The 16,077-nt window shown below is 39.7% G+C and overlaps 1 protein-coding gene across 1 annotated transcript in view; it reads right to left on the bottom strand.

Moving 5' to 3' along the window:
- The window catches only part of Dusp16 (dual specificity phosphatase 16), a 78,683-nt gene extending 63,165 nt beyond the window's left edge, over nt 1-15,518 (bottom strand). Inside the window, exon 1 of the mRNA XM_032905539.1 lies at nt 15,448-15,518. The gene's annotated coding sequence lies outside the window, so the exon portion shown is untranslated. The remainder of the gene's footprint in view (nt 1-15,447) is intronic.
- Between the last annotated feature and the right edge of the window lie 559 nt (nt 15,519-16,077).

Here is a 16,077-nt window from a genome sequence, read left to right as displayed (position 1 = left end):
GGAGAGTGAATCTTGAGTCCAGAATGGAAACTGAATTTCTATTATTAAAAATGTTACTGGACGCTCACAGGATCTGGCAAAAATACTGTCCTAAAAATATCTTTGGCCTTTCTTTCAATGTTTGCAGTGATTCGACTGGTATACAGATTTTTCAGTCTTCCTCACCTTGAGGACATACAGTTACAAAAAAATAGATTTGAACTTAAAATGCTGACAGGATAAACCAGGCCTGGTGGTGCATGCCTGTAATCCCATTCCTCAAAAAGCTGAAGCAGAAGAATCAGAAATTCAAGGTCATCCTCAGCCACAATGCAAATTTAAGACTTTCTGGTGCTATCCTAGGGGTGACATCCAGACAGGTAGCACAAAGAATAAAGAATTCCAGAAGCAAAAGCATTTCTATTTCACTGGTGTCTTAGTTGGGGTTTCTACTGCTGTGAAGAGAAACCATGACCAAGGCAACTTATATAGCAAGTTTAGCTAGGGGTTGCTTACAGTTTTAGAGGGTTAGTCCATTTCCACTGTGGCAGGGAGTGTGGCAGCAGGCAGGCATGACACTGGAGCCATAGCTGAGAGCTCTCATCTGATTCACAAGTGGTAGCAGAAAGAGTGAGTATCCCTGACATAGGCTTTTGAAAGCTCAGAAACTACCTTCGTGACACACCTCCTCCAACAAGGCCACACCTCCTAATTCTTCCTTAATGGTCCACAACTGGGAAATAAACATTCAAATATATGAGCATACAGGGAAAGATTCTTATTTAAACCACCATACCAGATCATTGTGTGAATATAAAACAATTTCGTTTAAATAAAAAGTACTTCATAAATTACCGCATCTTCTTTGAAAAGGAAATAAAAATCAACAAGATATTTTGATTAGTCAGTAGTTCTAAATGTTGGCTGCATATTAAAATTACCTGGGAGCACTAAAATATCTTGAACTTCACAATCTCTGAGGAATGAGAACCAATAATTTTTACACAAGCAAGTGCAGATGGATTCTTTTCCAAGAAGAGTTCAAAGGTCAGTCTTTTGAAACACAGGATTTAAAAAGGATCAAGAAGAAATTCCATGACACATGTTATAATGTGATTTACCTGGTCTTGGTCTGTTATAATGTGCTCTAGAGTCTGAAAAAATGTTTAGGCAAGAGAGCATATTTGCCAACATTACAACTGTAAGTTCAAAATGGGGTGGTGCAGAGCACAGGTATTCTATTGAGCAGAACAAAAGGTGGGAAAGATATGCTGGGATAGAACTTTATCATGGCCTACCAAATCGTTTATGCTGAAGGGGACATAATTCCCTATCTTTCTTCACTATAGGCTAGATACAGATACACAAAGGAAATGTTCAGAAGTTGAAAAGAAGCAACACAGAGCTCAGTATATGAATTCAAATTAAAGATTTGCTACCCTCAAGAATATCCCAGTTCAGAGAGCCCATTACCATCACGAGGTTGTGCAGGCCTTTGTAACTCCTCCCTCTGATCTGATCTGTCTTCTACGTTACATTAAAGGGCACGCCCACCCTTCTCAGAATCAGTTTTTAGTCACAGAATACCTTGTAATGTATAATCGAATGTACACTAGGAAATGCTCACTCCACTAACTGCCTCACACAATGGATCTAACTCATGGTTCACTCACCTAACAATTTTTGAGCATGTATGTTGTACAAAGTAGAAAGGAAAGAACCCCCAGAGGCAATGCCTGGAAGCCAACAAGGAGTCCATGAATCTTTCCTCATCCAACTCCTTGAATTACTACACAAACAAACTCTGGCCAAAGGAAGTATGGATGGGTGGAAACCATCACTGGTCGGCGAGTGTCCAATAATTTTGGAGAAAATTATCTTTAGCTTATCCCTAAAGGCTACCTGCTTTCTGTAAGAAACCACTTAGCACAATCCAGCTTCAGGAGGCAGTCAGGTTGCTCAGTCTTATTGGTAGCAATGACTTAAGAAGAGGAGAGAACAGTTCTGCTTTCCTCAGACCAAGTACATAATTTTCATATCCTAAAACAACTACAAACACAAAAAGAGAGACATCATCCAACCCTTACAACTAATTGTTATCTTACAAAATTACAATGATGTTATTTATAGCCAGCAACATCTGCCTAAGGCATAACCATAAAGGAGAAAAAAATAAAAGAACTATTATGAAAATGAGTTCATTTTATTGAAAGCCCCAACATAGTAAGAAAATGGACTAAGATGTTCAACATAAAATAGTAGGTTGGAGAGTAGTTGACTGTCAAGGCCTCAGGTTTTTAATCTACAGACTACTTCAGAGCAGCAAAAATGTTTGGGTGCTTGCCTTCCTAAAAAGACAAGTTTGTCTTCTTCTCTCAGAAGTTCTCAACCTGTGGGTCAAGATGGGGGGCAGGGCTCTTTCATAGGGGTTGCATATCAGATATTCTGCATATCAGATAATTTATATTATAATTCATAACAGTAGCAAAATTACAGTTATGAAATAGCAACAAAAATACTGTTTATGGCTGAAGGTCACCACAACACAAGAAGCGGAAAGAAAGAGTCACAGTAAGGGGAAGGGTGAGAGCCACTGCTCTAGGTAAAGGCAATGCACCACAAATCTTACTGTGAAATGATGGTGAAGACCGTTCTGGATTGCCTGGGTGAGGTATGAAGCCTAGAACACATTGGAGACATCAGAGAACTGAGGATATACAAACACTTCTACAAGAGTACAGTACGATGGCAACTGATGGTTGCTACAAGAGGGGGTACCAGTTCTCCTCTGAGATGTGGCCCCTCAGAAGCTACCCATGCTCCAGTAGACAGTCCTACACTGATGCACATACCACCAGCATTAAGTATTCTCTACAAGTTTAAAAGAGAGAGAAAGAAAAGCATGAATTAGGAGGAAATAGTGGTTGGGAGTGAGGGTCCAGGAAGGGTTGGAGGGGAGGGAACTGGGAATAGACTTGATCAAAATTCACATGCTATACTCAGACTGTTTCGTTTTTTTTTTTTTTTTCTTTTTTTTTTTTCAGGGCTGGGACCGAACCCAGGACCTTGGCGCTTCCTAGGCAAGCGCTACCACTGAGCCAAATCCCCCAACCCTGTTTCATTTTTTTAAAGAGAGTCTTATGCTTATCTTATTTACTGTGTAGGGAGGATGCCCATTTATTTGACACTAAATCTCCTGAGTATGTCTTTCATAGGAGCTGTAGGGAAGTCAAAAGAATGAGATTTTCTTGTACATGGCTTTTGTTATTATTATAAAACTAAGAAGCTATAAAAAATTAAAGGTCACGAATATTTACATTAACTAGATTCTTAAGTCATGTATAGGATAAAACATAAATAATTGATTTAATTACACACTTTAAAGAGTTCAGTAGAGTTTCAAGACAGCATTTAGAAACCAGGTGCTAATGGAATTAGACATATACAGCTTATTCTTAAATCCCAAATGCCATGAAAACAAGAGGCTCCCAAGACCCGACAGAGATGACATTAGCTAAGATACACAACAATGGGGAGAGAGAACCTATAGAGACCATATCGAGAGGTTAGGCACGGCCCCCAGTTGAGGGATGTGGCCACCCACTCATCTCCAAAATTTTAACCCAAAATTGTTCCTGTCTAAAGGAAATACAGGGAGAAAGAGTAGAGCAGACTGAAGGAAAGGTCATCCAGAGACTGCCCTACCTAGGGATCCATCCCATCTGCAGTCACCAAACCCAAACATTATTGCTGATACCAAGAAACGCTTGCTGACAGGAGCCTGGTATGGCTGTCCAGAGAGGCTCTGCCAGAGCATGGCCAATACAGATGCAGATGCACGCAGCCAACCATCAGACAGAACATGGGGACTCCAATGAAGGAGTTAGGGAAAGGACTGAAGGAGCTGAAGGGGTTTGCAACTCCATAAGAAGAACAACAAAATCAACCAACTGGACCAGCCAGAGCTCCCAGGGACTAAACCACTAACCAAAGAATACACATGGGGGCCGAGGTGGGGTGGAGACACCATGGCTCCAGCTGAATATGTAGCAGAGGATTGCCTTATCTGGCATCAATGGGAGGAGAGACCCCTAGTTCTGTGGAGGCTCACTGCCCCAGCATAGGGGAATGCTAGGGAAGTGAGGTAGGAGTGGGTGGATGGTGGGGGAACACCCTCATAAAAGCAGGGAGGGATGGGATTGGGAGGAGTTTTGCAGAGAGGAAAGGAGATGACATTTGAAATGTAAGTAAATAAAATAACTAAAAATAAATAAATAAATTCAACTCAAATTGCAAATGTTTTTTGGTTCTTAAATAACAAAATTAATGGCATACAGCCTAGTTCTCCCAGTACTGATAAGCCACAAGCGAAATGTACCAGGGAACCAGACATAGTTGAACTTGCCTGGAATTACAGCTACTCAGGATGTTGAGACAGCAGAATCCCAAATTTCAAGCCTGCCTGGGCTACAGAGCAAATTCAAGGCCAGCCTGGGCAAGTAGCACAGCCCTATAACTCAGTAGTTCAAAGCCAGCAAGGCTTACACAGAGACCTTGTCTCCATTGAAAAGGAAGAGGAAGAGGAAGAAGAGGAGGAAGGGGAAGAAGAGAAGGAGGAGGAAGAGGAGAGGAAGAAGAAGAAGAAGAGGAAGAAGGAGAAGGAGGAGGAGGAGGAAGAGGAGGAAGAGGAGAAAGGGGAGGAGGGGGAGGAGGAGGAGGGAGGAGGAGGAGGAGGAGGAGGAGGGAGGGAGGAGGAGGAGGAGGAGGAGGAGGAGGAGGAAACAGTGATGGTGGTTTGAGGGTGAGATGGAGCCTAGTGGTAGAACACAGGCCTATGCTGCAAGGTCCTAGAAATACTCCCAACACCACAGGAAGAAAAAAATAATATGTATTAAATAAAATGTATAAAACTGTTTTTAGTATAAAATTAATAGTTTGGGAGCCTATTTTTAAAATTCTCAAATAGTACAGTGTTTCAGAATATCCTATTTAAGTTCAAACAGCTTTTGACAAAACTCCATGTGAAGAACCAGGTTCATCCTATGAAAACGAAACAGAAGCCACTGTATGGTACCTGATGTACCAAAGGTCCCACTTCACTGAGGTGCAGTCGTTTAATACAAGGCAGAAGGCCTGGCCTTGCTTGCCTGCCTGCCTGCCTGCCTGCCTGCCTGCCTGCCTGCCTGCCTGCCTGCCTGCCTGCCAGCCATTAGTTGTTCTTTTAACTTTCCCAAGCAAATACACAGCACAAATAACAAATGCCCAACAGAAGGCCAGAGTGGACCAGGTCTCCCACAGCAATGCCTAAAGTGCCTCTGGTGTTGGACAGGAAGACATTTCCTCACAACTCTGTACTGAAGGCATTTATAGACTAGACACATGGATATTTCCTAAATAAAGACATGGAGGGTTTGGGGGATTTAGCTCAGTGGTAGAGCGCTTGCCTTAAGCGCCAAGGCCCTGGTTCGGTCCCCAGCTCGAAAAAAGAAAAAAAAAAAAAAAAAAAAAAAAAGACATGGAGGCCGAGTCATAGCTTAGTGCTACAGCACTTATGTGAAAGTCACGAAAATTAATTTTTGAATGTAATTACATTTTTACTTTCAATAAAAATTTAGAATGACTATCAAAAGCCAAAAACTTAACTTTAAAGCAAGAACTGCAAACTTCTTTACCAACCTTTGTTGGTGATACTATCCAGCAATCAAGATAACCACACAGTACCAGACCCTCTTAAACCCTGTCTACTCTTGTGATAAAATGCTAAGTGGTCAGAAAAACGAAAAAGAAAAGAATTATTTCAGGGCTGGCAAGATAGCTCAATCTTCTATGGCAAAGGTGCTTACCACCCAAGCCTGAGCCAATCGAATACTCTTAAAGAGCTGTATTAGAAGGAGAAGGTTTCTAAGTAGATTGACCCAAGTTTGATCCCCAGAACCCATGTAAAGTTGGAAGGAGAGAAGTGAGTCCACAAAGAATCACACACAAGCTATGGCAAACATACACTGGCACACATGCACACATACTGGCTCTAACACACACAAGGACTAATACATACATTGACACTAACACACACACTGACTCCAACATACACACACACACACAAACACACACACACACACACACACACACACACAGATGTAACTTTAATTTTTTTTGATGATGGTTTTTTTTTTTTTTTTCCTTTTCTTTTTTTCAGAGCTGGGGACCGAACCCAGGGCCTTGCGCTTGCTAGGCAAGTGCTCTATCACTGAGCTAAATCCCCAACCCCTTGATGATGGTTCTTAAATTCTTTAATCTCCTGGCAAGCCCACCATCCACCAGAGGTAGTAGAAAAGAAAGGATAGAGGGGAAGTGGACCTGTTTGGGAATGGCTCTTTGGAGCAACCCCTGTCTGTGTTATCTGGAAATGGACAGTTCAGTTCACAGGTCAGCAGCTCAATCCACTCACAAACACTTCAGATACAGCAGCAGTCCAGTGTGGAAGTCAGGAGAGCAAACACAAATCAGCAGCGGTGGCACTGCCTAGCAGAGACAGTGAGGCCTCAGCCTCAGCACAAGTCAGCAGGAGGGACCAGGGTCAACAGGAATGCCAGGAGAAGTTCTCAGCTGTGCCTCTCTCAGTGAAGCAAAGATCAGCAAAGATGTGAGACCGTCAGGCCACAGCCAGCTCTATAAACAAGCCTAGCTCAGCCTCCTTCACTGACCATCAAGTCCTACTTATACTTCCTCCAAACATCATGTGTCCCCCATGGACCTTGCTTCAGCACATGAGTCTGTCTCAGCCGACATCACTGCCAATCAGCCCAAGTCCATGGAAGCAGTGAGAAACTGCAACACCTCACCAGAGGTTTCTCGGTACTTCCTCTCTATGGAGTCCCTACAACACAATGTAAGGCGGACAAATACATGCATGTCGCTAGCAAAGAATCCTTCATCACGTGTCCTTTCATGTACTTGCTTTAGCAGAACTTCCTTTCACATGTGCCTGCTTCAGCTAAACATTCCTTCACGTGTTTGCCCTAGCCAAACACCATCCAACTTGCCAAAGAACCCTAAGTTTCCACTTCACACTGACTCTAACACACACACACACAGAGGCACAAATATACACACAGACACTAACACACATACACAGATGCTGACACACAAGCACATGCATACACACAAAATAATAAAAATAAATAAATTAAAAGTTACCACAGAGATTATCAAATGTAATACTCTAAATGTTGAGAAAGATGAATGCGCAGATGCCTCTAAGTTAGCTCTATGACTACTTGGGATAGAAGCCTGCATCACCTAATCTACAACAACAAAGGAAATGGACACGGTGTTCAGGAGGAATGCTGGAAACAGCCTCCAGCATGCAGACAGCTGTCTAACAAGTTACCACTGCTCTCCTTTCTTCCTATCTGCAGCAAACATAGCTACTCAACAGACCTTTCCTCCCCTCCAAAATGCTAACAGAATCCCAGTTTCAAGCTGAAAAGCTATATGTCTCAGCCAGGTGACACATAATACACACTAAGGCACCACTTCCATTATTCAACATTCTTTGTCAACATCTCTCTGGTGAGTGGGGGCAATCCTATAAATTAATTCAAGCAAATGAGGAAATCAGACAAGAATTTCTGTGAAACATTTTGTTGAGTTTTAGTATGGTTTGGTTTTTGGTTTTGTGAGACAGGGTCTCAATAGCGCGTAGGCTAGCTTAGTACTCACTAAGTAGACCACACTGTCTTTGAACTTGCAACCCTACCTTCTGCCTCCCAAGTGTTGGGATTATAGGCATGTGCCAACCACTAGGCTTAAGAGCCTACTTAATTAGGCAGGTGTAACAAAAGGACCATTTGCTCTATTTTCTTCCTCCTTTCTGCCTTGAAAAACAGATTCGAGATCTAAACTAAAGCAGCCATTTTGTGACCAGGCAACAAGAAGTGACAGGATACTAAGGAAGCATGAAAAGATAAGAGAGCCAAGGACTGGAGAGAACGAGAGAGCTTGATGACACTGCTAAGCAGCTTAAGTGATGCTGAGAACTTGACTGAACCCTGAACTGCTTAAGTAAATTATAAATAGCTTATAGTTTAAGTCTCTTGCTAGGAGAGCTGAAAGCAGGTTTGAATTACAAATTCCCTGTATGGCATGCTCTGATTTTCTTGCTTAATCTCTTATATACATACATAGATTCTGCTTATACTACATGCAACTGAAAACACAACACACACAAACACACACACACACACACACAGAGAGAGAGAGAGAGAGAGAGACGGGGGGTGGGGGAGGATATACTGCTCCTATACAGGAGATCAATTTAATTATTTGACAGTGGCTTGACCATATGGCTTTATTAAAGAAATGCTGTCAATGGAAAAAAAATCTAGGATAAAAATGATACTTCAATTCATGTTTGGCCTGGAGTATCGACTTCAGCCTTTCCTTCTGCCATTTCAAATCCTTGAGGAATAGCAACACACAAATAACAAATTAGTAAGTGTTCTCTATCTGAACTAAACTCCTGTCTTCTTTAGTCTTATTAACTTAGTCAAAACTAAACCATTAAAATTTCATTCTTGAATTTGGATCCCCAAAGTTTGCCTGGTTCCTATTTGCATACACTGAGGACTGTAGCCTAATTCTCCAGCTCTTCCCACTGTGACACTGGTGATTCCCCACTGTGGCTGAATACAGGGGATGCAACAGAATTTGAGTACTGGTCAGAAAGTAAGAGACTAGTCAGTCGTTTTAACCTTTAACCTATTTTGATGTGTACCTCTGACTCTTGATACGCCCATCCCTGTACTGCTGTACCCCAGTCCTGCATCCAAGAGCACCCTCCATTCTTCCTCTGTCCTTCAATCCTTAGCTCCATCCTCTGACCACAGCCCACCAGTACAGCAGAACATTAAAATATGAATATCCGATCTTATCTCATAATTTCTTCTTTCTAATGTCTGTCCTCAGTCATCCCTCAGAATTCTCAGGGAAAATAAAATCAACAGAACAGAAAAAGGAACACTCAAGTATGTGTCCTCTCTACCCTCTTGTCATTCAAGAGAGAAAGATCAATGACTTTGAATATGGATTTTAAAAACTGGGCATAAACATGTGCACCTTAATATTCTGTGCGCTGAGATGAGAAGAACACAGAGCACTTACTTGCCCTGCACACCTAACTAAGCACAATGCCTGTCTTCAGGTAGAACACTCAGGCAATTGTTTGAGTTACGTGGTTCCTCAAAGAACTCCATTCTGGTTTTAAAAATTAACTTGCAGACAACTGGAGTTATTCATTTTCTCCAAAATGAAGGATGTGAAGCCTCTCTCTTCAAAACTGACAATACTGATAGCCAATTATGAAATTCAGAATTTGGAAAAATAAATTAACTACCAAGATCTTGACTCCTTTCAGAATCTTAAAAGACCTTTGGATAGACTAACAGTCATACTAAGGAACAGTTCTTGCTTAATATCTAACATATATCAAATATATAATCAAATATGAATTTTAATTGAAAGGTCAGTGAAACTCAGTAAACCATTTTCCAAATGATCATGAATATTACAAAATGAGACAGGGTTCAAACATTCATAAGAATCACAAGAGTCATAAGAATCACAAGATGGAACAATAGATATTTAATATTATAGAATACAAAAAATCATGTAATCTCAGATTCAATGTTGCAAGTACTCTTCAAGGCTCCAATAGTTCTGGGATTAGATAAATATCCATATTTATATGAAACAGTCCATCTTTTTCAACTGTGCATTTGAGTGTAGCCTAATTGTTTTATACACTTTACCTACAACAGCAGGTCAGACACTGAATTTAGGAGTTACAGTGATGCAAACTGAGCCATCCAATTCTGTCCTGCTAATCAATACACTAAAAAGAATAGCAAAATGCAAAGTAATACATTTTTCACTAAATTTGGAAACAAAATTTAGCTTTTCATATCATTTTAATGTTAACTTAATATTAATTAATACATATTTAAAACATTTTAATTTCTGACATGTTAAATAATGGCACAGACACTACGAAAATTCTTAGAATACTCAATTTTTCAAAATATAAGGGCATCTTGAGACTATTATGTCTAAAAACCACTGGGTTATCTCATCATACTCCCAACCTCAAAAAGTAAAGCAACGGATGGTGACACACGTACCTACAATCCCAGAACACAAGGGAGACAGAAACGGGGCTACAGGCGCAAGGCCACCCTGCAGTACACAGCAGAAACACTGTCCTTAAAATGTCGTCTTTGTAGTTAAACACGCATATTAAGTATAAATCAGAACATTTTGACTCCTGTTCTAGCAAAACTTAATTTGTGATTCAGTCTCTAAGGTCTTAGTTTCCTCATCTACAAAATAGAATATTCCCAATAAAAAACACAAAATATATCAAAACATGAAATAAACTATAAGGTATTACATATGGTAAGAGGTCAAAGTTGAATTTTAAGAACTTCTTACCTTTCTATAAAATTTTCCTTTCTTAAATTTTGTGGCTAAAACTTTACAGAAAAATACAAAGTAGAAATGTCTCATTAACCAACTAGTTCAAACGCCAAAACATGTAGTTTGATTATGTCCCTTTCTCCACAGTAATAATTGGTAGATGTGCTAAACACGCTAGTATGTGTATTTCCAAATGCATGCAAATATACAGAAAGGAATAAACTCCAAAACACTCATCACCAAGCTTCAGCAAATTTTGTTTTACTTATCTCATGCTTGTAACTGTGTCTATCCAGAAGTTTTCAAACAAACATCATACATGCATCATTTCGTACTTCTAGATTTCTCTTGAATAGACCAGAGTTTAATATAACAATACCATATAGAATCCCATTGTCAAGTTTCCTGAATGTCTCAAAAAAAAAAAAAAAAAGTCTTTGCTTTTAGTTGGTCTGTATTATCAATGTACCATTCTTACTGCTTCTCACGTGATCAACATATTTAACTGAAGCTAAGAAGGAAAAGGAAACATTATCATCTCTATGTCTCACATACCACAGACAACTTGCAAAGTCAACAACTGTGTTGCTGACTGTGCTTCTCCACCAACCAAATCGCAAAAAGCAGCAACAGAAACCAAAATACACTATAAAATAGGTCATCGTGTGACAAACACTCTTGAGTATTCTGAGAAGTGACTGGAAAAGGACATAGCTTCGCTGCTCAGTGAGGGAAAGCACTGTGAACTGTGAGAAGAAAGGTGACAAGAATCAGCCACCTGCCATTTCAAAAAGTTTGAGGTCAGGTCCACAACAGGGTGAAACGCAACCGATTCAGCAAATGTTTATCAAAGGACTGTAGCGCTAGGTCCTATCCTAGGATGTGAGTTATGCAGAAAAAAATCCTAATACACACAAGGCCAGGAATGTTTCTCGGCTGGTAGAGTGCTTTGCTAGTATGTAAGAGGACCTATGGGCTTGATGTCCAGAACTGAAAATACTCACCAAAGCTGACACATAATGCAGATAACAAATAGCACCACCTCTCTGCACGGATCACCCATAAATGTGAAGGAGGGGAAAGGAACATATTTAAAATTAATCATCTTGCTATATCACAACATATATGGTGTACCCTTTCCTATAAATTGTGCTATCAACGATCACTATCATACAGAAATTCTAGACACTTATTTCCAAAGCACACAAATCAGGTTAGTGGCAGTGTTAAGTTAAAGTATTGTGACACTATCTTTTAGAAAAGAGAAAAATGTTTAAAAAGGCATGGAGGCAACATCTGTAATCTAGTACTTTAAAGGTACAGGCAGCAGGTTCACAAGTTCAAGACCAACCTAGGATACATACTGAGTGTTAGACCACCCTAAGCTGTATGAGACCGTCTCTTTTAAAAAAAATCGTTAGAATATCATAATCAAAATAAGTTATTCAGAATAACTGAGATGGAGATGAACATGGACCTTGATTAATACTCGCCTAACATGTTTGAACCCTGGGCTCACTGTCTAGTACCTCCCAGAGTACAGATGCAGGCTTGTAATCCAAGCTCTTAGGAGGTGGGGGGGTCAGAAGTGTCATCATAGCTTGGGATACACGTGACCCTGCCTCAATTAATTAATTGGAATAACAATAGACAAGTAACTGGAACTCTCTATAACCTCCTTGATCTTTGGGTTATTCCCAATCATCTGACAGGACTTTTCCAAGCACTATTTACTTGTTTATGGCACTTATTGTCTTTATCGTGGTGGTGTTCTTGTCTTTTCTTATCAGACTATAAATTTAGTTGATAAGCAAAACTTTATTTTCGGTTGACAGCTTTCAGTCATAAATTTGCTGAAAAAGCAGAAGGATAAACAGTTTCTCTTCAACCTCCCTAGTTTCCCTTCATCAATACACAGTACGAATAGCCGTCCTTTAAGGTCAAGGTCAGTCAAATTCTGTTATCTCTCAACTATATCTTTGAACCTTCCAATTTCTTTTCTCCTTACACAGTGAATCTGGTCCTCGATGCTGTCCAAGAACTGTTTATCTTTATCTTTGCAAGCATGCACACACACCGTAAAATTCTTACAACCTTTCACCCCTTGAGAGTACAGACCTGTGTCCAAAACTTTTAGTATCCGTGTTAATAGGATGCGTTATCCTGGGGCATGGTGGTGCACACCTTTAAGCCCGGCATTGTGGAGTGCAGAGGCAGACAGATCTCTGTGAGTTTGATGCCAGCCAGAACTAAACAGTGTGAGTTCCAGCTAAGCCAGAGCTACAAAGTAAGACTCTGCTTCAAAAATAAATGAATAAATAAAACAGGAGAAATAGTATGTCTTTAATACACGTTTTTTTCTTGATTGCATGCGAGTCAATTTGGAAATTTAGTTAATAACTTGAACATCTTATGATTTATCCATCCTGAATCAAAATGGGCCATGAAACATGGATCCTTCTACTTTAAACTTAACTCCGGTGATTAAGTTTTACGTTTACATATAGTTATATGATCACAATATCCATCGTCTCACCCCTAGATTGTGTTTTTATATATATAAAAAAAAAAAACACAAAAAATAGAAACCTGACTTTTTGGTGACAAGAGGCCTACATAATTAACTAACATAGATCAGGAAGGAGATGACGAATTATTCTCCTCTTGTTGAAGTACCAAGGGATAAATTCCACTTATACCTCTTTCCTTTCATCCCAAGAGGTATCCTATTTCCTCCTGTACTGACCATACCCCTAGCATATGCATACCCCTATGTGTGTGTGTGTGCGCGCGCACACACACACACACACTTGTCCTCAGTAATCTGCCTTAGATTCTCCTTTTGAACCACTCTTGTTTTTTCCCAGTCCTGTATCTGCTTAAATTTCTAACCTCCTATCTCAGTCAGTGTAAGAGAATGACCTCTTCTTTTTTTTTTTCCTTTTCTTTTTTTTCGGAGCTGGGGACTGAACCCAGGGCCTTATGCTTGCTAGGCAAGCACTCTACCACTGAGCTAAATCCCCAACCCGAGAATGACCTCTTCTTAAAGTATAATCCTGATTTTTTTTTTTTACTTCAGCCAGCCTTCAACACCCTTCCTTCATAAAGCCAACCCTTTATCTATCTAAATGAAAGAAATGTATAAAAATAACACAAGGAAATCAGGGGGAAAATGACATCTGGCTTTGAAGATTTACTTTATGATTTTGCTTAAACCAACATTAGTAACATTTTTTTCTTTATGATGTGAGTATCAGTCTCAATTTTAAAATCTGACACAGTTATTAAAGACAATCAAGCATCAAATGTATTGTTTCCTATGAAGTCTTTTTAACATGTTTAATCTGCTGAAAAATGTTGAAAAACTTGTTTTCTGTTATGCTTGGTTATCTTTTGGGGGAGTTTTAAGCCAAGTGAGATTTCCCTATATTAATCTACTCCTTCAAGTTATGGTATCTTCTGTTTGAGAACTCAAGGCTCTTAAAAAACATTGGTGTCCAATGAAATTATTAGTCCAGATAAGATGCAACAGAAAACTGTCTTTGTTGGAAACACCAGGAACACATGAGACTCTGGATAAATTACACTGGTAAATTACATCAAGTTATATTTAACAGGACTTTATAATTGGTTGAAAATAGAAAAGGCTTAACAATGGGCAGTTATATAAACTTGCTTGTTTAATATATTAAAGCCAAATAATGAAAATTCTATGAAATTCAATTTCCTAATCCAGGCAGTTAGAGGGAAAAAAGGGATATTTTAAAACCCCAACGTTGTTCCTGCTCCTCTCTAATTCCAGTCAAACTTCCCTTCAAGCTTCTCAGACCTACTCTCTCTATGTGGGAGGTGACATGGGCTTATATCTAGGACCTCACCTAACCCTAGGCCAGACCTACTCTTAAACTAGCTGACCTCTGCCCCCTCTGTTCCACTCTACAAATAAGTTTTCAACATCTAAGAAAAAGGAGGAAGGGGAATTGGTACCAGGATCTTCCTCTTTGTCCCCTTTCTCAATTACTATAATTAAACCTTTGATCAAAAAAACCAGGAACTCCCAATTTCATATTAATATTTTAATTTTGTAGGTACTCAATTATAGTCACGGAGCTGAACTAAAGGACAAGAACTTGGGAACTGAACAAAATGAGGGCTGGGGAGGGAGTGGGTATTGTGCACTTTTCTGTTCCCAACCCTGTCCATTAAAATTTACCATCTGAAACACTAAAGTAAAACCAGCACAATTTTAGGATAAGTATTCTGGTATGCTGAGATACCAGGGAGAAAAAAAAAAGTAAATATCTTTATTAACGTTTTATAATTTTAACCATCAACTTATTCACTACTTACTAAAATTCAAAATAAACTTATTTCTAATTTTCTCTCCATTTGGAACTCTGACAAACACAAAGTATTGGACTAAAAACTAATAATTCAAGCTGAAGTCCTGAATTTGTCCCATAAGATGGTAAATGTCAAGAAAAAATTAATATCAACACCCCACAAGGTCGTTAAACACCAGTAAATCCCACAGCTTTATTCTTAAAATAAAGACCAAAAAACCCTTTTGCAGTGCCTAGTCACATTTTGACTAAAATACACAAAGCCACAAATACTTCAGTTTTCAATATACTTCTCCAAGCTGCTGATCTTCACCAAATACAGAATTTTATAAATCTGAACCACAGCCGTCCCCCGAAGTGTGCTCACCAATAATATATGATTCTGGAGTAATTAAAAAGAAATTATCTCAATGGCGAAGCTCTTTGTTCCCCTTCTACCTTTAAAAGTCTTTTCTTTATGGGAGATGAAAAAGCATATGACTCTTGAGGAAGTAGTTGTCAACTGTATCAGCTCCACAGAGTGGCTAAAGAGCCCCCCTCCCCCTCCTCAGTCTACTAGAGAGAGAGAGAGAGAGAGAGAGAGAGAGAGAGAGAGAGAGAGAGAGAGAGAACGAGAGAACGAGAGAACGAGAACACGAACGAACACACATACCTGGTCATTTCCCCAGCAGGTTCCATAGGTTTGATTCACTTGTAAGAGCAGGTTATCTACTTACAATCTTTTTTTTTTTTTTTTTTTTTTTTTGGTTTTTTTTTTTTCTGTGCTGGGGGCCGTATTTACAATTTTTAAAGGCAAAGTGGCACCCAGCGCACTGTGTAAATAAAAACCTCAGAGGTTTTAAAACCCTCATCTTAACTCACATCCCCCTTGGTTCCAGGGGACGGCTCAGCCAACCCCACAGCAAATGAGATTATGCAACAGGTTTTTCCTCTCTAAGCATGGGCTGATTAGAGGTGTGCGTTCTCCAAACAGTCTGAGACCCACGGGGCTTCCGAACACCGAGGATCTTGGAAACAGACATTTAAGGAAAGTTCTTTGCAGTTTTGCAGCGGCCATTCATTTTAAGATCTCCTTGTACTTCCCCCAAGTTTATTACCAGCTTTCTGTAGGAAAACAACCGTCGCCCGCTCTTCAAAGAGTTTGCATACACGTCCTCCTCAGGGGTTTGGTTTTTGGTTTTTTTTTTTTTCTCACGTGAAACTACACGATACACACAGACCGTCCGTTGCTTCCCCCGTTTTAATGTCTCACATTTTACGGCTACTGTAAATAAAGTCACCG

This window comes from Rattus rattus, chromosome 6, assembly GCF_011064425.1.
Source record: "Rattus rattus isolate New Zealand chromosome 6, Rrattus_CSIRO_v1, whole genome shotgun sequence".
Classification (NCBI taxonomy): Eukaryota; Metazoa; Chordata; class Mammalia; order Rodentia; family Muridae; genus Rattus; species Rattus rattus.
Note: the sequence above shows the minus strand (reverse complement) of the source record. Positions and strands in the feature narration are given on the sequence as shown.